The following is a 25,292-nucleotide window of genomic DNA, read 5'->3' on the forward strand; positions in this document are numbered from 1 at the left end:
CAGCCAGAGCATCTCACAAACACCTAGGTTTACCTTGATTGTGTTTGTAAAACATAGAACGGTGTGAGATGCATAGGGTACAGCCTGGACTCAAGAATGCTTATTTCTGTGCATCAATATGAGTCTGGGCGTTAAATACATAATTAACAGTAATCAAATCAAGTCTTCCAGCCTTAGTCAAATCTAATTGACTTGACTTGACTAACAAGTGAACACTGTTGCCCTCTAGGCAATCAGCAAGTAGCTAAACGGTTAGACAGTTGGTGAAGGAAATAATAAGTTTAAGCATGTCTGTACTTAAGGGATCTGATACCTGATCAAAACAAATCTTGACTCATGCTTGGTCTTTAGGGCTCTGATACCTTACTAAAACAAAATGGCAAGCTATTAAACATTAAGGTTATCGCTTCTCCTTTGCCTTAAGTATTCTTGAAATTCATTTCAAAAACATGCCTTAAACAACTTTTCAAAAACTTCTCCAAATTTAAAACTTTCAAGTGTCCTCTATTTTGAAAATTTTTTTTGGAATTTTGTTAGAAAATTATTTACGCTGAAACTTTTTCGAAAATTCGTTAAGTTAAAAAAAAAATTTCTTAAGTTAGAAAATTCTTTAAAGTTTGAAAAAATTTTGTTAAGCTGCACTTAACTTCTTTAAGTTGAAATTTTTCCTTTGAAACTTTCTTTAAAAAACCTGATTATTTTTTCGGAAAATTTCTGAAGTTGAAAATTGTGTTTTGAAAAAAAATTTTCTGTGAAAATTTTTGGAAACAATGGTGGTTGCTCCTTGCCTAAGTTAAAATGTTTTCTGCTAAATTCTGTCTTGAAAAGTTAAGTTTTTCAAAACTAGCTCATTTTTGATATATGGCAAAGGGGGAGAGTAGAGAAATTCAAAGAAAATATTTTAAAGGGAGCTTGTATTAAGGGGGAGCTATGGCTATTTAGTAAAAAATTCAAAGAGAATAACTTATATTAAGGGGGAGCTATGTTTATGCTTATCTTGCTATCACGCTTATCTTGTTTCTTGTGCTTATACATAACTACATATTTTTTACTTAACATTGAATTTCGGTTGCCATTATCAAAAAGGGGGAGATTGTTGGTGCGGGAAGCATCCGACGATCGAACCTTAGTTTTGATAATGGCAAAGGATTCAAAGTTAAGTTAGTGTGTGATCTAACATGTTTGAATGAGTGTTTCAGGAAAGTCCTAGCTGCGGTTAGGCAGGTGAAAAACCCTAAGGGGTGGTAACCTTAGGTCCTAGGGGGCGGTAACCCTAGGTGGAGGAAAACCCTAAGGGGCGGTAACCTTAGGTCCTAGGGGGCGATAACCCTAGGTGGAGAAAAACCCTAGGGGGCGGTAACCCTAGGTCCTAGGGGGGTAACCCTAGGCGAAAAGTCCGAGGACCTGACCGCATCGTAAATCTCCGAGTAGAGTAGGTGAGGACGCGTTCCCGTAGAGGGAACAGTAGTCTGGTCGACCTAGGGTTTCCGGTTGGAAATCCGAAGACTGTCAGCTCTTTTTCACTTATGAATTATCAGATTCTAACATTGTCTTGCAGGGTATGCAATTGCTCGGACTAACCTTGTTTTGCAGGAGAAGCGGCTCCTGGAAAAAGGAGGTCCGGGCGCCCGGGACCAACTTTTATCCCCTGCGCGACTTCGCGACGTGGAGCAACCTGGTTGGCTGGCCACGTCACACTCCAGGCGCCCGGAAAGGTCCCAGGCGCCCGGAACCTCATATAAAAGGAGGGTTGAGGTGCAGCTTTAAATATACAATCTTCTAAGCATTCTCCGTGCGACAAGCTGCTAACGTCTCGACTCAGAAGTGCTGCAACGACAACCCGGAGCTTCAGTTTTAGTCTTTTTATTGTCGGTACAATATTCTTTTCTGCTTAAATTGTACTTAGCTTGTAATAGCTTTTACGAATTATAGTTGTTGCCCACCGGAAGCGATCAAGGATCGCGGGCCTTCGAGTAGAAGTCGTCACAGGCTCCGAACGAAGTAAATCCTTCGTGTCCACTTTATTTACTTTCCGCTGCGTTATTTCTGAACAAGCTTTTACGATTTCGAAAAAAAGAAATAGCCACGAGCGCTATTCACCCCCCCCCCCCCCCCTCTAGCGCTTTCGATCCATCACCAACAATTGAATGTGGATTGATTGAACTGTAGCAAAATGCAATGATCTTAAATCACGACTAGTAGCAGCTGTTTCTCCTTGGTTACATCTTCTTTGATCTTAAATTCCTTTCTTTGATCAAGACATTTCCGATCAACTAAGGGACTTTTGGTCATTGGCATTTCCAATTGTGCCATTGTACAATCAAACTCTTGTGTTTTGATAGACTGAATCTCCATGATCAGCTTGAATCATTGTTCAATATCACTTGAACAACCATCCTTTTTTGGGATCAAATTTTTATTGATCATTGTCCTTGAGTAATGGTGTTTCTGTGAAGAGGCAGTTAAGGATCTTGAGGTGACTTGCACATTACTTTTTTGATTCCATCTTATATCTCATCTTCCAGTAAGTGCTCTTTGTGCTACTGCTCACCACCACCAGCAACAAGCTTCTTCCCTCCATCATGAGTCGATCTACCTTCTATAGCGAGTCTTTAAGGTTTACAACGTTATTTAAGTTGTGTAGAGGGTCATGGAATTAGTTACAGGCAGTCATCTATGTAAGCATGGGCAGCGACCACAAGACAATCCAGTGGCCCTCTTATTGTGAGTTCCCAATCTCCTCTCAGTAAATGCCTGGATAAATTACATCTTTAATTTGAGTTAGAGTGTGGATAAGATGATTTATCTGTGATTTTGGCTGTAGAGAAATTTTTATTGGGACTTGTGGTTGTTGGCTAATGAAGATATTAGGAATTGAGTCAATTGACTAATCTTCTCCTTGCAGCAATTTGCTTGAGAGGTGTCATATTGTTGTGATGTTATTTTAATTGTACATTTATGTTTGACCCTAAGATTAGTGCTCATGCTTGTCGCAGATCAGGTTTCAGAGGAGTTGCAATGGAGGTGGATGCTTCTTGTTTGTGTTCCTTTGGAACATCATTGTGCATGATTAAAACATAAAATACTATCTAATTTGTACAATAATGAATGTTGTATTGTTTTTGAAATGTGGTCAGAACAAAAATTAAGATGTCAAGCATGGCAAACAAAACTTAATTAAGTGCTAAGTCATGTGTACACATAATTGACGAATTCCTTTTTATCTTGATGATTAGATACTTTTTGTGAAAGACTAAATTAGAAGCAATGTGCATTGTAGCCTGCTTCTCACAATATAGGCTCATCAATTTTATAGTATACTCAACTGGGTCATCAATTGTTTGAACCAACTAAGTTCTCAAGTGGCAAGAACCACGACCTTATATTCTACCTCCACACACGAACTAGCATATAAAGTTTGTTTCTTCTCTTTCAAGATATCATATTAGTGTTGGGATCTAGCGCGCTAAACACGCGAAAGCGCAGCGGAAATTTACTAGATCCTCCATCATCCATGCGAAGCGAAGAAACATTGCATACAAACAATCTATACTAAGTTACATGATAGGATTATACCCTTGATGCGTGCACACGATCTCCCGACAGCTCGGATCTCAGCACGATCACACGTCCGCGCCTCTATGGTATCCACACGAACAAGCCTTGTCTTTGCTTGTCTCACAAACAAAGCAAGATGGAGAAGAAAACACCTAAGATTGTACTAGCAACCTCACCTAGGAGTTTCGGCCAAGAGAGGCAAGGAGGAAGAAGAAGAATGCAAAAGGTCTCACACCTTCTCATCTACCCAAAAATATCATCCAAAATGATATATATACTCATCACATGAATACCAAGGGTTTTGCCCTTTCATCTTCCCATTCAATGGATCAAAATTAACCATTCAATCCAATGATTCAATTTTGACCATTAAACTTCCTTGGTGAACTCAAGTTCACCCAATGAGTCTAACCCATTGATTCTCATGCAACTCGACTCAGTCCAACAATTGGATCCCTTTGAGTCTAACTCAATGAGTCAAATTCGAATTACACTTAATCCAATGATTCATCACATGAACCTATCTCCATATCAACTTGTTCTTTGTATGTGACCCTATAGGTTGTCGTAACATTGGCAATGTACCCAAATCAACATTTAGATACATAAGCAATGAGTGGCATCTAGCAAGGCATCATTGCTACCCAAGTGACGAGAAAGTCGAGATCTGACCTAACCTATCCGTGGCTATTATCTTGTATGACTTGGTCCCTCTATCCTTGATATCTAGATTGATCATGTGTTTCTTGATCTCCAAGTAGACACACTCAAATAAATGAGCTCAATATCTCATATTGACTCATTTGCGTATGGTCATGTTTTCCTATGTCCTACTAATCAAGGGGCCCACAAATATCGCTTCCGTCATATGGAAGGGATAGATCCCATCTACATCACTCACATCCCTGTGCATAATTTATTGCATACCCAGTGATAGACTTTGTAGTCCACCCTGTTACGGGTGACGTTTGACGATACCAAAGTATACAACTCCTTATGTAGGGAATCGTAGTGACTTCAGGTCTAAGGACTATTCATACCAATAGTCACATGAGAATGTTTATGATACTCATACAACGATTCATGAAACATTCTCATGGCGGGTCATTCAGTATATATTCTCTAATATATACCCATGTGTCAACCTGATATCTCATATCCATGACTTGTGAGATTAAGTCATCCGTTGACCTACATGCTAGTCTCAACACATTAATACTGTCCTTGTATATTAATGTTCGACTAGGAATAATTAAGAATATACAATATCTCACTATCAATTCAACTAATTGATATACTGTAGATAAGAACCTACTACCCAAGGACATTATTATATTTATTCAATCGGCACTAAACTGAAATAAATATAATAACCAACTTTGCCTTTTATTAATAATGATATATGATACAAAATGAGCCCTTTACAATCATCTCATAATTGGTACTAGGGCTAATACTAACAATTAGGTACCAGAACAACATAATAGTGCAATGTAGATGACCAATCTGTGAGACAATTGTTGAATACTTTAGCATATTTGACTATAGACTTTAGTGTAATTAGCTTAATCGTAGGGATTGTAATTGATTAACTTAATTGAAGGGATTGTATCGAGACTGTAATTGATTGTAATTAGCAATTGATAGGCATAATTATAGGGTGTCTTATGTATATAAATACCTATACATAATAAAAAAAAGGATATAGAATTATCCTACCTCTTTCTCTTTTACATGGTATCATAGCAAGTTGATCTTTCTCTGACCTAATCTTCTGTTTTTTTTCCTTCTCTGCTCGTTTTTTTTCTGCTTTTGCTACTGAAGGTCCTCACACTGCCACTACCCGAAACTCTACCACCACCGCTGCTCTAATCTACTACTACTCAAGTTTCTACCTCTGATTTTCTCCTACAATAATGTCTTCGTATTCTAAACATAATTTGGATACCATTATTAAATTGAATAGGACCAACTATCTCTTATGGTCACATTCATTTGAATTATTGCGGCGTCCCACAAGAAGAAGTATTTTTCAGGACCTACAAACGAAGAGAATGATTGGGCGTGATGGCCTATACTATTTGGATTCTGTTACACCTGCATGTTCCCGTGCACTCTCAGCAACTATCTCCTTATCAGTGGTATTGTCATCTAGGTCACTCATGTCCTTCGTCTCTTAAAAGTTTTTGTTCGGTCTACTGATTTCCAATGTTGTGAGTTTGGCAAACACCATGGCACGTATTTTCCTTCTAGAATTGATAAATGTAGTTTTTTGCTTTTGAACTTATTTATTGTGATGTTTGGGTACCTTGTAGAGTTGAGTCTAGAGGGTTCAATATTTTATAATTTTTGTTGATGATTACTCATATGACGTGGTTATATTTACTAAAAAAATAGAAGTGAGGCTCCTGATGTGCTAAAATCATTTTATAATGAAATAAAAATCTAATATTCTGTTGATTTACGCAATCTTCATACTGATAATACACTTGAGTTCACTTAGAAAATCGTTTCTACATGCTGTGATTCTCATGGCACAAGTCATCAAACGTCTTGTTCATACACTTCCCAACAACATGGGGTCGCTAAATGCAAACACCGTCATATTTTAGACATAGCTCATACACTTTTGTCACATGCATATCCCTAAGTATTTATGGGGTGATGTTGTTCTCACAACGTGCTTCCTTATTGATAGGATGACGTCTACCGTGTTACATGGGAATATCCCATTCTCATGTCTTCATCAAACCTATTTTCTCTGTGTCTCCTCGTATATTTGGTTGTGTTTGTTTTGTTCATGATTTTACTCTTAGCTTGGATAAATTGTTTCCTCGATCTATTAAATGCATCTTTCTTGGATATTCTCGTACACAAAAAAGGATATTGTTGCCTTCACCCACTCACAAAGCGTAGTTACACCTGTGTTGATGCTACGTTTGTTAGTTAAAACCATAGTTTTCCCTCCATCTGGCTTAGTCATCTAATACATTAGCATCTCCTCCATTACCAATCCCACCATCCATGTCTTCCACTACAAATGTTCCGTCTCCTAAACCATTGCAGGTGTATACGAGGTGTTATTAGTCAGAACCTGACTCATGTCCCTCGCCTCCTCTTATTGCAGCTCCTGATGCTCCTCACCACTCCGATATTGATCTACCCATTGCTTTTCGTAAAGGTATTCGTTCTTGCACTACTCATCCTTCGTCTAACCATATCTTGTTTGATTACCTTGGTCTTGCTTTTCGCGCTTGTGTTGTTTCTCTCATCTACAGAAGTTCCAACTTCCTACTCTGAGACTTATCAGCACTTTGCTTGGCGAACTGCAATGGATGAAGAAATATCCGCACTTATCTCTCGTGGTACTTGGAAGCTTGACTAGGGGTGTAAACGAATCGAATCAAGCCAAATAATATGAAAATATTGATATTCGAGTTCGAGCTCCAAAAATATATATGATATTTAAAGCTCGATTTGAAGAACAAAAATAATTAGTTCGATTCGAATTGTTCGAACCTTAATTTGAGCATATTCCAACTATAATTCAAAACGAATTCGAAATGAATTAAATTCGAATTTGGTTCAACTTATTCGAACCTTAATTTGAATACATTTAAGTTAAAAATGTATAAAAATAATTAGAATTCGATTCGAATTCGACTCGCAAGTGGTTCATGAACAATCAAACCAAATAGTATAGGTTTAAATTCGGCCAAAAAAATATTCAAACATGTTTGAGTTCGGCTTGAATTCGATAATTTCAAAAACGAATTGAATATTTTTTGAGCTGACTCAAAAAGCTCGCGAACCGGCTCGATTTGTTTGCACCTGTACTTGTGACTGCACCACATTCCGCTGGTATTGTTGCCTATCGTTGGGTGTTTAAGTATAAAGCTGATGATACTATTGATCGATACAAAGCTCGTTTGGTGACCAAAAGATTTATATAAACTTACGGTGTTGATTACTTTGAGACGTTCTCTCCCTCTGCCCGTTTGAATTCTATTAGAGTTTTGTCCTCCTTGATTGTCAATCAATCTTGGCCAATGTGTCAGCTAGATGTGTAAAATGTCTTCCTTTATGGCAATTTGCATGAGACCATTTTTATGGAGCAATCTCCCAAGTATGTTGCTAGGGGGAGAATGCTACTATGATTTGCAAACTTAGAAAGGCTATTTATGGTCTTAAGCAAAGCCCCAAAACTTGAGCTTGGTTTGATAAATTCAGTAATATAATCAAAGTTGTTGGCTTCAAGCAATGCAAATTTGATCATTCTGTGTTTGTATGACATAACACTAATGAGATTTATTTGCAGCAACACTTTGTTACTAAGGATATGGGGCATCCTAAGTATTTCTTGGGAATTGAAATTACTCACAACAAATATGGAGTTTCATTATACCAATGGAAGTATGCTACATATTTACTCAAAGAAACTAGAATGCCTGGAACGAATCCAATTAATACTCCTACGGATATCAATCCAAGTGTTTGAGATGATACTGGAGAATTCTTTGAGGATAAGGCAAAATATATATGGCTTGTTGGGAAACTCATCTACACATCTCCTTTGCAGTTGGAATGGTTAGTCGTTTTATAGATAAGCCAAAACACGTTCATTGGGATGTCGTGATCAAGATTCTTAGGTACATCAAGAAATCTCTAAGGAAAAGGATTATCATTTAAGAGAAATGAGCACCTAAAGATCGAAGTCTATTCCAATATCAACTACCTTAGATCAAAGACCGACAGACGATCTACTTCTGGATATTACACTTATGTAGGGAGAAATCTAGTAACAAGGCGAAGTAAGAAACAAATTATTGTTGCTAGGTCAACAGTCGAAGCTGAGTACAGAGTCAGGGCTCACAGATGTTATGATTGAAGAATTTGCTTGAAGGATTAGAATTCACCTACAATGAACCACTGCCTATGTACTTGATAACCAAGCGGCTATTCACATTGCAAGTAACCCGGTTTTCATGAGAGGACTAAGTATCTGTCACTTTATTTGTGAGTGTGTAATGAGCCAAAAAATTGTCACTCCATTCACATCATCATCTAACCAAGTTGTTGATGTCTTCACTAAAGCGTTAGGAGGAAAACGATTCTCAGAACTTTGTGACAAACTGGATATGATTGATAGATATGCTCTAGCTTGAGGGAGAGTGTTGAATACTTTAGTGTAATTAGCTTAATTGTAGGGATTGTATTTGATTAGCTTAATTGAAGGGATTGTGTCGTGATTGTAATTGATTGTAATTAACAATTGATAGGCATAATTATAGAGTATCTTATGTATATAAATACCTACATATAAGTAAAAAAAAGATATAGAATTATCTTACCTCTTTCTCTTTTACAACAATCTTTTTTATCAGCATCTTTGTACCCTTCAATATAAAAAGGTTACGATCACATATAAGACTCTTTCCTAGAGGTACCACAAAATCCTTCTAGCAGACTCCTAATGATCATCACATGAAACCTCTACCTATTTGCATTGTTCACAAATATATGCCTATCTATTTTGGTATATAGAAGGTCCTCAATAGTCTTCAATAAATTTGCAACTGTATATGGATGGTTCGAAGAAGGATGAATCTAACTTCTTCAAAGGCTTCTAATGTTTCAAGTGTATGGGTGCCACCTTTGAGTGTTATTGTCAAGGATTCCTCATCATCAAACCTTTGAATTATGATATAAGATTTTACAAAAATACAACCCACAAGGTTATTTCTCAACAAACAAGAAAAGAATATCAGCTTATTTAACTTGTAGAAACCAAAAGAATGAATAAATATTATAGAACAAACATGAAAAACTTTCTGATTAGGAGTTTCTTACATAATCTCATGAGTATAATATTTCTTATTCACCAATATCAATGAGAGTTGTGCAAAAATTCATGCATTACAATAGGAAAAGAATCTTAGTTGGTATTAGGAATCAGGAACAAGTTTTTACCAATCTATAAATTAAAGAAATAAAAAGGCCTGAACAAAGCTTTCCCTTTTAATATTCAGAACTAAACAATAAATGCTTTCCATTTCCACAAGAGTTGAGAGAGGCCTGTAATTAGCTTCAACTAGAAAAGTACTCTTGTGCACCTAGACATGCAGTTTACCAGGAATCAACAGCCAACAAATTCCAAATAAACAATACAAACTTTAACTTAGCATAAAAATATGTAAGAAACTTACCTTAACTTCATCAAAAAGTTTTTTCTCCCATGCGAGCATCTTGCCCAGGATAGTTGCATGTGTTTCCAATACATCATTATCAAAATCATCTAGTGCATTTTCTTCTTGAGAAATGCCCTTAAATGAACGGTTCCATGTAATAACTCGCATGAGCATTGCTGAGTGATCAATATGTCCTGAAAATAGCACCAAGTACAAATTATCTCAATATAATTATGTTCATCACTCATGCTTATTGTTAAAGGAAAAGTAGAAATTTGTATTTTTTTGGATTGTATTAATTACAATGTAGATATTTCTTTCTATAGAGGTTTACAAATGATTTGCTAAACAAAAATGGAAAAATGAGAAGACTTGATTTATTCTACTTATTGAAGATAAAATAAAATCTTGAATTTTTTCCTTTGAATTCATTGCCTCATCCAGTCTTATTTGTTTCATCTTCTCAAAGTTATTTGACTAGGTTGAGTTGGAAGCTAGACTTGGAGAAGAAAGCAGACATCTAACATCCAGAATGAGATTTTTGGTAGGTACAAGGAGATTTTTAAGTAACATTTTGCTTTTGAAAAAAAAAACAGTTAAGGACTCTTAAGAAAATTTTAGGCTAATATTGGACAAATTCAAGAAAAATTGAGGCAAAATTTAAGAAGAAAGAAAAGGATAGATTTATAAGTAAATTCCAGACAAGATTGAAAGAAAGAACTTAGGCAAATTTTAAAGAAGGTTTAAGCAAAATTTAGGGAATCTTTAAATAAATAATTTAGGCAAGTTTTAAGTAAACAATTTAGGTAAATTTGAAGCAAAGAATTTTTTTTAAAAAAAAGTTTAAGAGGAGATAGCAGGAAAACTTTAGACAATGTTTAAGCAAAAATTGTAGGAAAATTTTATGCAATATTTAAGCAATAGGCAAAACTTTTTGGCAAATGCTTAGACTACATCATTATCTACTACTTCATAATGGCCATTATAAGTCAATATAGTTAGATTGACATGATAAGGAAAAGGATCAATTATGAGCCCATCACTATTATGAGAGAGGCGAGAGAGACATATGTTAATTGTAAAGTCCTCAAATCAAAAAGCAAGACATACCTCGATTTGGTAGCACTAATTTAGCAACCCACACAATCTAACAAGAAAGGATGAACATGAAGACGTTCACTCTTAATAATAATTGTTGTTTCCATAGAGCCCTTGATAAGATCCAACTCATACCAAAACTCCACATTGAATATTTACAAAGTTGCATGAGTAACCAGGGTTCAAAATCTCAAGTTGTGCCAATGTTTCAATCTTTGATTAAAACGATACTAGTATCATGCCGACATTTCGATATATGGTGTCGGTGATAAATTGGTGATGGAAGAAGAAAAGAGATGAATGAAAAGAAAAAAATAAACAACTATATAGTGAAGCTCCTTGTTTGTTTTCCATTTGAAATGGTACAATTTGAGCATTATCTTATAAAGGCAAACTATTAAAAAAAAATAACAATATTGTTTCAATTTTAACATGCTAAGAGGTGTTGAATGTTAACATGAAAAGATACTCAACACAAGAGACATTGTCTCGGTGTCGAATAGTATCAAGTACATTTCAATCGTTTGCATGGTAGCAAGGCGCGATACTGTACGAGATTTTATACCATGTAAGTAAGTTAGTAACTAAACCTCCCTTTCCATTATATAGAGAGATATCTAATTCCTATTCTGACACAATTCTACACTAATGAGATTTGGTGTGACATTCTCACTAATGAACATCACACATGTGATAGACCTTAGTTGCCCCCACGGCCTAGCGGGGTTGGTTCATGCAAAGGTGTTGCTGCAAATAGGCATGGGGTCAATTCCCAACGGATGTGGAATGCCTGCTGGTTGCCTCGCATGCGCTACTGTTGTTGGGGGAAGTCCCCCGTGATTTACCTCCCTTCCCGACAATGGGGGGCCACCCTGGAGGGGTCGCCGAGGTGATGGTTTCACCTTTTTACTGTCAATTGGTAGACCTTAGTTGAATAATTTCCGTCACACATAACGGAAAGAAAAATAAATATACTTTTAAGGTATAATGGAAAGACGATCATATTTCATTCTTACAAACCTAAAACTAAACAAAGGAAAGCCCTCATGTTCTCACTTAAAAGAAAAGGAACGTTTAGTAGTGTTAACCATAAGTCCTGACAAACAAGACTATATAAGCCCCAATAGTCTCTTGAGAATGAGCCCAAAAAAAATGAGAGAAGTCACTTACTCACTTTATGCCTTACCATATATTAATTTCAAAAGGAAAATAGAGATTTAGAGCTAAAGCCAATCTCACACTACAAGAGATAATCTCTACCTCAACTAATGGTTTCTCTCTTGAAACCAAAGGATCTTTCACTAAACCACGATATATGACAAGGACCATTAACTAAGCAAGGATACTTAACACCAAAAGAGCTTCCTGATAATTTGCCCCATTTAAAAATCATGTAACAGGATAGTAGTCATATAACTACAGAAATTTTTACTGATACATCTCCTGGAACCGATGATCCTTTAATCATACCTCCTAAAGAGATCTCAAACCATCCTTCATTCAAGACTTCTAAAGAACAATACACCATTCCAAATGTCACTGATCATGACCTAGACATGTAATTATTAGACTATCATGGAAGCCTAAAAAGAACCAACCATATTAGAAAAACTAAAGGAAATATTTAAAAAATAAAATCAGTAAAATTTCTTATAATAGTTATAATAAGACATCTATGGATATACATCCATTTATAATCACTTTTGAGATGTTAAGGTCGTCAATATATGCATTTGGATGCTTTTTCTACTTCTATCAACCAAGCTAAGAGCCTTGCTAGATGCATAAGAGAGACATATATAGATATTAATAAAAGAATTATATTGAGAAATTATTATTAAGCAAATACATTGATGCACCTAGTTGACTAAAAGCTAACTTTAAAGGCTATGCATTTATTATCCCAAGAAATTATATGAATCCTCTAAAAGCATTTACGTACATTCCTCGATCCTTACTATAAGAAAAATTAATTCTCATACTTGCTAGCTTATTTATATATCAGTTCAATTTTGGAATAAAAAATATGCTAACCCCACTTAGTGGGATAAAGGTTTGGTTGTTGTTTTAGATTTAAAAGATATGTTAATTTAGTAGGAGATATTAGAGTCTCAACTCATGTATGTTAAATTTTTACAGAAGAGCTGCAACGAGCATTTCTACCTCTTAATCAATCATTGTGTTTCCTTACTCATTAGAAACCAAATGAGGGGGGAAGAAAATAAAGTTCAAGCTCAATTCCTTAAGAACCAAATTGACAAAAGAAAATACCCAGTACCTTATTCATTAAAAGGGACGACCAAGGAAATATAGAAGAATTCATGTTAGTCAAAGTTGATGATATAAATGTTCCTTATGCTTAGAAACCACAACCTAAAGAATGACACTGTCAATTTATCATCTAGAGTTGAGCTCTTCTTAGTAGCCATGATTCAAAAAAAAAGATAATGACAATTCATCTAGAGTTGAGCTCTTCTTAGTGGACACAATCTAAAAAAAGTATGCTGATAATTCATTACGAGTCAAGCTCATTTTAATGGACACGATCTAAAAAGAGATGTTGACGATTCATATAGAGTCGAACTTTTCTTAATGGAGGAGAACGACATGGTTTAGAATTGGATTTTAAAACAAAAGGTTTAAATTAAAAGTTTAAGATTAAAAAGTTTGAAGGTTTGTTTGTTTTGTAGAAAATAGCTTAAACTTTTATAAGGAAAATCTATTTGTTTGTCCTGGCTGTGATAGAAGGAAAATATCTCTTTCTTCATTTTCACCGCCTTTAATGGCATAAATCCACTCCATTAAAGCCCCTCCAGAAGCCCAGTGGGATGGGCAATGGGAATTGAGAATGGGGATGGTATGTATGATAAGCAATTGGAAGGTCTAGTGAGGATGATAGGGTTGACTAGAGGAGTCTCATGCGGTTCACAGATATGAGGCAATTAATTGTCCTTGAGGGGAGAGAGGAGTGGACTACTTGGCTGGAGGTAATAAGTCATTTACACCTAAAATGCCCTATATTTTTCATTGACCAAAAAAAATGTATATGTGACCATGATTTTTATAGCATGCCCAACACCAAACAAAGAAATAATTTTTGGAGAAATATTTTCCACAAAGCAAACAGACACTAAATCTTAAAGCTTTTAAAAAATTATAAGTGTTTATTTAAAGTAGTCATCTATTACCACATCATTAGGGAATAGGTTAATTTTTTAGAAGTATATGTCTTTTTCATTCTATAAAAAGGGTCTCAATCCCTCATGTAAAATATTCTCAATTTTAATAAAATCTTATGATTTTTTTTATCTCTGTGAGTTTTAATTTTTTTTTTAATTTCTCTATGTTTGATAGCAAAGGAGAGCCTTAGTGCAGGAGTAAAGTTGTTGCATTGTGACCTTGAAGTCACGGGTTCGAGTTGCGGAAACAACCTTTTGCAAAAATATAAGGTAAGATTGCGTACAATTGACCCAATGTAGTCTGACCCTTTTCCCGCATTGGCTGGGGCCTCGTGCACCAAACTACCCTCTATGTTTGATAGCTAATTTGCTAGGGTGGCAGCGTACTCATTCAAATGCATGGGGGAAAAGACCACGCTTCTCGTTGCCGGTAGAAGTTTAGTAAAGCACTAATGCTAATAGGTAGTCAAGCATAATTCAGTTCCTACTAAAACAAAAGGACGAGAAAAAACAAAATCTATCAGGAAGATTGCACCAATTAGAAATATCAAATTTCAAAAAATCAGCAATTCGCTTACCTCTATTGTCAGCAAAATTTGAATGGTAATGCAGACGAGTTGTCTCAAGCATCTTTGTGACTTCCTGAGCAGTCTCAGACGCCTTCAGGAAATGGTCGTCCAGTTCAATCAAAATCTGAATCAGATTAACACTAGTGAACATGGTTCTATTCTTCTTGAATTCAGTTGCTCCAGCGGATGTAGGGGACTGGAGCTCCACTGCGACGCTATTCTTAACGACCTTCTCGACCGGCTTAGATGGTGACGGAGGCTGCTCATTCACCAGCTTTGTGGGCGTGAGCAGGGTTTCCTTGCGGTGAACATCAGCCCTAGGTGGAGGCGTCGTCTTGACGTTGACCATTTTGTCCTGCTCCACCTCTCTTTTTTGCGGCCAAGTAGTATCTTCTTCCGGTTGGCTAAGGGTGGGTGACATCATATCTTGGTTCACCCTGAAGAAAAAGTCCCACGTTCCGGAAGCCTCGGCGGGTAGGCGGGCTTCCTGCGACTGAGGTTGCAGTTGAGGATGAACGCGAGGGGGCGGAGAAGATGATGTCATCAGCGCGATCGCCGTCGTCCTCCTCTTCAATCGCGGTGTCGGTGGGAATTTTACTAGGAAGCTTCCTTTTGGATTTGGGTACCTTAACGTCGGCAGGCATGCTGGCAGCGCGCTGAAGAGAGGTAGCGGTGGCGGAGTCGGCCGGAGGAGGAGGCGGGGGCGGAGGAAGGGTCTCCAAGGGCGGCTTTATTCCACGGGTTCGGGGCCGGGGAAAACCCGAAACGGGCGGGTTCAGGAAGTTGATTCGGATATGGATTTGGAGATTTTTAAATCTCCAAAATTAACTGGTATGGACGTACTATCTCCAAGAAATGTGTCCCGTTTTAATAATAATAATAATAATAATAATAATAATAATAATAATAATAATAATAATAATAATAGTGAAATAAAAATTAAATGATACGGACATACATAATTTCTAAACTCCATGTTTTAATAATAATAATAATAATAATAATTTATTATTATTATTATTATTATTATTATTAAATTATTATAGTGAGATAAAAATGAAATACATAATTCCTAAACTCTATGTCTTCTACCATTCGCCCATTCGACGCTGCTCCCTTCGACGTCGTTGCTCCCTTTGTCGCATTGATCTCTGCCGACGTCGCTCCCTTCATCGTGTCAATCTCCTCCGACATCACTCCCTTCGAAGCAACAACGCCTCCGGCCTCTCTAATCTCCCATCATCGCTCTCTGTCTCTCTTCCAAGTTCAATCTTTGCCCTGTGCCTCTTTAGGCTCCCGTTATCAGTGTGGTGGGCTATATTTCAAGTTTTTATTTGTACCAATTTCTTTCTTCTCTTTCTTTTCCTGGATTCATGAATTCTACTTCAAAAAAATATTATCTTGTTTTCTTTTCTTTTCAAATACAAATGATGTTTTGTTAGTGTCTTTTGGGATGACCTATGCTTATATACTAGCTAGAGCCATTAGAATCACTGTTTTGCTATGCTTTTCTTTAAAAGTATGGTCCTCAAAAAACTCATCTGTAACATTACCTTGTTTTGTTTCCTTTTCAACTGCTAAAGAAATGTTGAGGACAAATCATGTAGTTTTCTCTTGGTGGACCTATCAGTATTGATCTCTTTCAATCATTAAGCTATCTTATTAAAGTCATATTGTTGGCTCTTTTGCTATTTTCCTTCTAGCAAATACCTTATTCCTACCACAATTTTGAGGGTTCTTGTTCAAGTTTACATAATTTTATATAATTTCTAGAAAAATCTCATGCATTTAAAATATTCTTATAGCATCTGTACACTAATTAATAAAGTGTTTAGAATTCGATAAAATATAGTAAATCTTATAGCTATATCTTATAATTATATCATAAAGTTTCTAGCCTCTCTAGCTTTTTTATTCTCATATTCGTATTTAATAGACTAAAGTAGATGTATGCTTGTAGTTATGCTATTATGATTGGTAGTTTAATTTTAGAAGTACCCATAAACCCAACAAAAGGTCTAGCTATTGATGATGCGATCTATTTTTGGCTTGCTTTACGAGTTCTTGTTAATGTAGAGATTATGTGGATGAGTAGAAAATAATTTTTTGATATTATGATATATCCTTTTAGATGGAAATTAATGATAACGAGGTTAAGGGTGCTATACAAACTACTCCAACTGTGGGAAGTCAAGTTCTTGCATTGACAGCATCGCATTCGCAAAATGAGAGTGTTCCAATCGAGGCAAACGAAGCAACTCTAAATAACACTTTAGATGTTGAAATTTCGGGTACAGATAGTGGAAAGAAAAGAAAATTTAGATCTATTGCATGAGATCATTTCGAGAAAAAACTAATTGGAGGAAAATGGAAAGCAGTCTACAATAATTATAAGAAGACCTTAGGTGGTGATACTAAGAATGGTAACAAGCATTTACTTGACCACATGAAAATATGCTTGCACAAAAAACAGAAGACCATACAACAATCTCTATTGCAGCCAACAAAATCCAACGATGGGACAACGCAGCTTGGGACATACCATTTCAACCAAGATCAAGCGAGGGCAGAGCTTGCAAATATGATTGATTATATTGCATGAGTACCCATTATCTATGGCTGATTATGTTGGCTTTAGAAGGTACTATCATTCATTACAACCAATATTTAAAGTTGTTTCCCATAACACAATTAAGACTGACATCATGAAGATATTCAAGTATGAAAGAAATAAAACAATGAAATTATTAGACTCAAATGCTAGTTGGATTGTGTTGACAACTGATATGTGGACGACAAGTAATCAGAAAAGAGGATCCATGACCATCACTTCATACTTCATCGATGTTTCATGGAAATTACAAAGTCAACTCATCAGGTAATTTTTTTTCTCTTTAACTTTATACTTGCATTTACCATTAATAGTATTACTATTATCATTAAAATGTATTATATTTTTTTACTAGGTTTATATATGTGTTGTGTCCACATATGTTGAGGTCCTCGCAAATGCACTTGTTGATTGCCTCTTGGATTGGAACTTGGATCATAAGTTATCTATTTTAATAGTTGATAATTGCGCAACTAATGATGTTATGATTGAGCTTATTCTGGACAAGCTTCCTCCAAGTTCACTTATCTTAAAAGAAAATTTATTTCACATGAGTGTTGTGCCTATATTTTGAATTTGATTGTGAGGGATGGACTAGAATTAATCAGTGATAGCATTGAAATAATTTGTTATAGTGTCGAATTTTGGACAACAACACCAAAAAAAGATGAAAATTTATTGAAACAGCTCGACAATTGAAGGTTCCAAGCATAAAGAAACTAGAACTTGATTGCAAAACACAATGAAACTCTACATATTTAATGCTTAACACTGGATTGGAATATGAAGTTGTGTTTGCTCGTTTGAAACAATGTGAGACTTTATATAAAAGAGTTCCCACAGAAAAATATTAGTCAAAAGTAAGAGAGATTTCTTTTAAAGTGGAGATATTTTTTTGATGCCATAGAGTTATTTTTGGGGACCAAGTATCCCACTATAAATCTTTTCTTCTCAACTATTTACGATATTAAGTTGGCAATTGGTGATTGGCTTCTCTCGGATGATAATGTGGTGAAAATAATGGCAACAAATATGAAAGTTTGGAAAGTATTGGGATGTAATGAATTATTTATTGGCAATTAGAAGTATTTTAGATTTGAGGTATAAGATGAAGATAGTTCAATTATATTATCCTCTTGTTTATGATGATATGCCTTTGTATGAGATTGACAACTAAATAAAAAGTTGTGTGACGTGGTTGAAGAGTATGAGAAAAAATTCAAACAATCATAAAAAGTGAAAAATTCACAATCTTCTTCTTTAAGGCCTCCACTTCCAAAGCATGGTAGTTATGCTGATAAATTTGAGATGTTCATGGATTCTAATACTAGTACTGAATATGAGAAGTCAGACTTGGGTTATTATTTAGAAGAGTCTCTTTTGCCAAGAACAAGTGAGTTCTTATGTTGGTGGAAGACAAATGGGATCAAATATCCCATTTTGCATGATATTGCTAAGGGTGTGTCGGCCATTCTCGTGACAACTGTTGCTTCCGAGTCAACATTCAGTACTAGTGGGAGAGTTTTAAATGCTCACTATAGTAAACTTCATTCTAAAACTGTTGAGGCTTTGATGTGTGCTCAAAATTGGTCATGGAGCGAAATTCAAGGTATTAAATAGTTTTCAAATGAAATTGTTTCTATTTCTTTTTTTATAATATTTGTTATTTATTTTGTCTTATTAGATTCTATAATTTTAATTGATCAAAAGTTTGACAACGATGTTGATATAGAGATAAATTATTTTTATTATTGTATTAAAGTGTTTTAAATTTAATTAATCTTTTTTTCTATATGTCTTATTATTTTGTAGGAGCCAAAGTTATACTCATGCACAATCACATACAGTAACTCCATAGAATGTTAGAATTTAATGTCATGGTCACAGACAGTAACTCTATATGTCTATTTTTCTATTTGCTTTTGTGATAATTTTGTATGACTACAATTATAGTTTTTGTTATTTGCTTCTGTTGGACAAATGTGATAGTTTCTATTATTTGCTCTGTTAGACAATGTGATAAATTTAATCACATTCAAAATCCCCATCAACGTTTATGCATAAATGGATTTCAGAAACTAGATAAAATCAAGGACTCCAACAGACAAAATAGGAAATTAGAGGAACTGACTGACAAGATGAGGGAATGCAAGAGGTATTCTCTTATAGATATACACTGTCTAATGTTCCAGAGTCATCACTATTATTGAATTTTCTTGGTGATCTTCTTGCCACTCTTTTATGATATCTGAATTGATTTTCATTATACATCTATAATTTCTTCAATTTAAACACAGTGTATAAATGTGATTGACTTCCATCATTGACTACGATTCTGCATCTATAAAAAAATGTGATTGACTTGCTCTTGTAGATTAAAGTCATTGGCATACAAAATTTCTATACATTCAAAAATCCCTGCCGCGATCTCCTCATAAAGTGCAATAGAACTATCTTTATAGTAAAAATAAGAATTCAGCAAAAAAAAGTAGAGGTATACAATGATGTATCTATCTGTCATTTTTTTACTCAATAATCACTCTGATAGGTTGATAATTTGATTTCACATTATTCAGAGCCACCTTGATATTTTGTTTAGCTTGAAGAAGCTTCCCATATAGAAATCCCATGAATGACTTTTTATTGTTGGTCCCTTTGGAGGCTGGCAAGAGGGGAGGGGTGAATTGCCCTACAAAAATTAAACCAAAAACCTTTCTCGGATATTCAACTAATTAACTGGCACTTGTAATTAAAAAGAAGAGACTAAATTAAAAGATCAGACATAAGAGGGTTTACTTGATTTGCAATCAGAGGATTGATAATTCAAGGCAAAGATGGTGCACTATCTGATTCTCCTCTGGGCGGAGTAGCCTCTTACAGCGTTGACAGTACAAAAGAATAGAAAGCACAGAAATAAATGAATTACAAGTTTGTTGATTTAACTGTGTAGATCAGTCCTATATTTATAACACTGGTCGGGGCGCCCCGAAGGGGTTCCGGGCGCCTTGGGGGGGATAAAATTTTATCCCCCAACGATCAGATCGTGTTTGATGCGATCCTGGTCAAAATCTAGGTCCGGGCGCCCGGAAGGGTTCCGGGCGCCCCGGAGTCCAAAGTCAACAAATGTTGACTTTTTCGTCTCCGGTTCAGGGGTCTTGTTCGCTCCGGCTCCGCTAGCTTGAGTGATCTCTGCCATCCGGAATAGGGCTCACCCTAACCCAAGTTCCGACCTTCTCCTCGAGCAGCCTTCCTTCCCGGTTTCTCGTCTCTCGAACGTCGTGCACGTTCTTCTCGTCCACCGGTGTACTCTTCCACGGTCACCTTGTCCCTCGGACGCACCGAGCCCGTCAGCTCTCTCCCGTGCCGTCCTTCTCGCTAGCCGCGTCTTCCGCTCGACTTCCTGTGTTCCTAAGCTCCTGCACACTTAGACACAAGGGTTAAACAAAGCAGGACCTAACTTAACTTATTTGATTACATCAAAACACCTTAGGGTTCCAATAATCTCTCCCTTTTTGATGTGAGCAACCCAAGTTAAGTTAGGGTAAAACAGATGTAATAAAAACAGTTAATTTGCAATTAATTTACAAATAAGTCTAAAGATTTTTCAATTAAAATATATTACCTCCCCCTAGACTTAACATCCTTCTCCCCCTTTGATCACATAAAAAATAGGGGTTCTTAAACAAGTCTAAGGTAAAAAAGTTTCTAAGGAAAATCTTAAAAACAATTTCTAAAAAAATTTCTAAAATTTTTTTTTAAAAAAAAAATTCTAAGTAAATATTCATAAAAAATTTCGAAGGCAATTATCATAAAAAATTCTTAGTCCACAAAAAATTTAAAGGTAATTTTTATAAAAAAAAATCCTAAGGTAAATTTAAAAAAAAAATTCTAAGTCAATTTCCATAAAAAAATTCTAAGGTAATTTTCATAAAAAATTTCTAAGGAAAAAAAATTAAATCAATTTTAAATATTTTCTAACACAAATTGAATAACTCTTTTAAAGTATTAAGTAAATTATATTAATGCTTTTTCAGTTAGTCAATTAAACTTTTCATTTCGATACTTGGCTTCCAGGTCGTGGCGAGGCACTAGGCCTTCATGGTTATTAGAGTAACAACCACTTCCTTAGACAAAGCCTCATAAATAAATTAGTTGTTTAATTTCTTTGCTGAAAATGTTAAGTCTAATTTTAATTTTAAATTAAATAGGTTTTTGGAACCCAATAGAGGTTCCTTCCTACAGGGTTAATTAAATATTTTCTAGATACATAGGCCTTTGATATTTTTCTAATTTGATTTTGATGAAATCTATAATACCAATTTAAACCTCTATAATTTCTAAAGGTAGAAATATTTGAACCATTAGATTCTTTCAATCTTTCTATGTCTTCTTTTAGTTTTTCATTTTCAATTTTCAACTTATCAAAATCCTCTATAAGACATGATTTTGACAAAATTCTTTTTGTTTCTAAGATTTCATTTTCTAATTTGGTATTTTTATTTTCTAATTTATACATGGATTTAGCCATTGCCTTAATACCAAAGTAAAGTTGATCAGGGGGTAAGAGGCATACCTCACTTACCATATCAGACTTGAAGCCTGATTCTCCCCCTGCTTCGCTACTTTCATCTGAGGTTGCTCCCCCTTCATCAATGCTGGGTTCTGATGAACTTTGTCCTTCGTAGCTTGCCATCAGTGCTATCCCGGCATATTCTTGAATTTTGGACTCAGATGAAGAAGTGTCGTCCCAAGTAGCTTTTAGGTTCTTGTGCTTCTTGGGAATCTTGCCTTTGCCCTTCTTGAGTTCTGGGCAATCCTCTCTTAGGTGTCCTTCCTTTTGACACTCGTAGCAACGAACCCTTCTTCTATTTCTTGGATTCTTTTTATTCTGCATTTCTTTGAATTTATTAGATCTAAAAAACTTTTTAAAGTTTCTTACCATGTACGCTTCCTGATCCTCTTCTGAGTCTGACTCGGGTTCATCCTTTTTGGTTGCGTTTAGTACGATCATCTGGCTTGATTCCTTTGTTCCTGCACACCTGGTTTCATGCAATTCAAGAGTAGAGAACAATTCTTCTAAAGTACTTACCTCCAGGTCTTTTGAGATATAGTATGCATCGACGATTGATGTCCATTCTGGAGTTCTGGGAAACGCGTTGAGTGCGTAGTGTATGCTGTCCCGATTTGTTACCGTTTCTCCAAGGTTCTCGAGATCAGTAATCAGTTCTTTTACCTTCACGTGTAGATTGGCTACCTTCTCACCTTTTTCCAGACGAATGTTCATCAACTTGTTCCGGAGGATGTCTCTTCTAGCGAGCTTCGCTTCAGACGTGCCTTCATGGAGTTCCAGGACTTCTCCCAGAGTTCTTTAGCAGATGAATAGCTTCCAATGCGGTTGACCTCTTGAGGTGATAAGATGCTCAGCAGGTGATATTCCGCACGGCTGTTTGCTACAGATTCATTCTGCTCCTTCTTTGTCCAATTGCTCTCTTCTTTTTCTTCTCCATCTTGATTCGTCGGAGCTAAAAAACCATACTTCATTATAAATCGAATTTCGAAATCAGTTCTTAGGAATACCTCCATACGACGCTTCCAGTCTGCGAAGTTCCCCTCGAATTTTGGTGGGACGATGCTTGGTCCGGCCATCTTGTTGCTTCGATCGGCGGTTAGTCCTCCTGAAGCGCCTGGCTCTGATACCACTTGTTGGTCCCTTTGGAGGCTGGCAAGAGGGGAGGGGTGAATTGCCCTACAAAAATTAAACCAAAAACCTTTCTCGGATATTCAACTAATTAACAGACACTTGTAATTAAAAAGAAGAGATTAAATTAAAAGATCAGACACAAGAGGGTTTACTTGGTTTGCAATCAGAGGATTGCTAATCCAAGGCAAAGATGACGCACTATCTGATTCTCCTCTGGGCGGAGTAGCCTCTTACAACGTTGACAGTACAAAAGAATAGAAAGCACAAAAAGAAATGAATTACAAGTTCGTTGATTTAACTGTGCAGATCAGTGTTATATTTATAGCACTGGTTGGGGTGCCCCAAAGGGGTTCCGGGCGCCTTGGGGGGGATAAAATTTTATCCCCCAACGATCAGATCACGTTTGACGCGATCCTGGTCAAAATCCAGGTCCGGGCGCTCGAAAGGGTTTCGGGCGCCCTGGAGGGCTCCAGGCGCCCCGGAGCCCAAAGTCAACAGATGTTGACTTTTTCATCTCCGGTTCAGGGGTCTTGTTCGCTCCGGCTCCGCTAGCTTAGGTGATCTCGGCCATCCGGAATAGGGCTCACCCGAACCCAAGTTCCGGCCTTCTCCTCGAGCAGTCTTCCTTCCCGGTTTCTCGTCTCTCGAACGCCACGCACGTTCTTCTCGTCCACCGATGTACTCTTCCGCGGTCACCTCGTCCCTCGGATGCACCGAGCCCGTCGGCTCTCTCCCGTGCCGTCCTTCTCGCTAGCTGCGTCTTCCGCTCGACTTCCTGTGTTCCTAAGCTCCTGCACACTTAGACACAAGGGTTAGACAGAGCAGAGCCTAACTTAACTTGTTTGATCACATCAAAACACCTTGGGGTTCCAACATCTATCTCTATTTATCAATGGAAGAACTCTCACCAAAGAAAAAAATATTTTCAAACAAAGTATCACACCATTCTAAAAACTCATGCTCATCACAATAGAGTAAGTCAATTTCCCTTTATCTATTTTTTACTATTACATTTCTCCGACATATCACTTCTAAACATGACCCTTAAATTAGAGATTTTTTTTTTCAATCAAACTTTGCAATGTGAGGAAATTTGATGCAAACTTGGTAACTCCTGGTTGGACTATGTCTCTATTCTTTGTGAAATTTCTCATCAATGATAAAGTCTTATAGTGAGCATAAATGAAAATGGTAAAAGACTTGACTTTCTCAATAACCTTTTTATATCGTGGAAGCTTGCCAATATTTTTAAGCATGAGATTAATAGTGTGAGTTGCACATGAACTCCAACAGATCACAGGTCATTTTTCTCTCATCAATTTAATTACAATCATATTGTTAGTGGCATTGTCTATTATAATATAATACTCAAAGCTCCTACTTGTTCAACACACTTATCAACATACTCAAAAATAAGTTAACTATATGTGCCTCGTCTGAAAACTCCTTAGACTCTAAAAATATAGTACCCTCCTTGTAATTAACACACAAATTTAATATCCTTCTTTTTTATCAATCCATGCATCTATCATGATCGAACACTCATTCTTTATCTATTCTTCTTCATGTTTTTTCAGTTGTTGCTTTGTTCTTTCAACTTCGATTTTCAATAATGTCTTCCTAAGTTAATATTGAGTTGAAGGCTTGAATCCTAGTTCAAATTGACCAATTGGCTCCATTAGTTGTTTGAAACTATCATTATCAATAGCATTGAATGTGTTGGACCATTGGCGGCCAGCTAGAGGGGGTAAATAGCCCTGAAAGATAAAAACAAAAGTCTTTCTTGATCTTTTGAAATAATAAGACACTTGTATAAAAGTAATTGATAAACTAATAAAAAGAAAGAGACTACCGACTTTTACTTGGTTACAACCAGGAAGGTTGTTAATCCAAAACTCTGAAGCACTACTCAAATTCTCCTTTCTTCTAGGTTGTGGCTAGACAGTAGGCCTTTTTAGATATTGGAACAACAACCACTTCTAGATAAAGCCTTTTAAAGAAATTAAACATGTAATTTTCTTTCTGCAACTTATAACCCTTAAAAAATTGACTTTATTCTAAGCAAGATTTGGGAACCCAATATAGATTTCTTCCTACTGGATTGATCAAGTATCTTTTAGGAATATATTTTGGTGATAACTTTCTAATTTGACCCTTATGGTATCTAAAATACCAATTTAGTAATTTATAGTTTCTCGAATTTGAAGCAGTGAAATTTGAACATGCAGAATTTTTTAAATTTTCTATTTGTCCTTTCAAATTAGTATTTTCAATTTTTAACTTATCTAGATCCTCTATTAAACATGATTTAGCTAGGAATCTTTTTATTTCTAAATTTTTATTTTTTAATTTGTATTTTTAGTTTTCAATTTATACATTGATTTTGCT

The 25,292-nt window shown here is 36.0% G+C and overlaps 1 pseudogene; it reads right to left on the reverse strand.

Annotated features, from left to right (window-relative positions):
- LOC121974774 overlaps window positions 1-15,363 on the reverse strand; it is a 31,559-nt pseudogene extending 16,196 nt beyond the window's left edge.
- Window positions 15,364-25,292: the final 9,929 nt, after the last annotated feature.

This window comes from Zingiber officinale, chromosome 4B (genome assembly GCF_018446385.1).
Source record: "Zingiber officinale cultivar Zhangliang chromosome 4B, Zo_v1.1, whole genome shotgun sequence".
Taxonomy (NCBI): domain Eukaryota; kingdom Viridiplantae; phylum Streptophyta; class Magnoliopsida; order Zingiberales; family Zingiberaceae; genus Zingiber; species Zingiber officinale.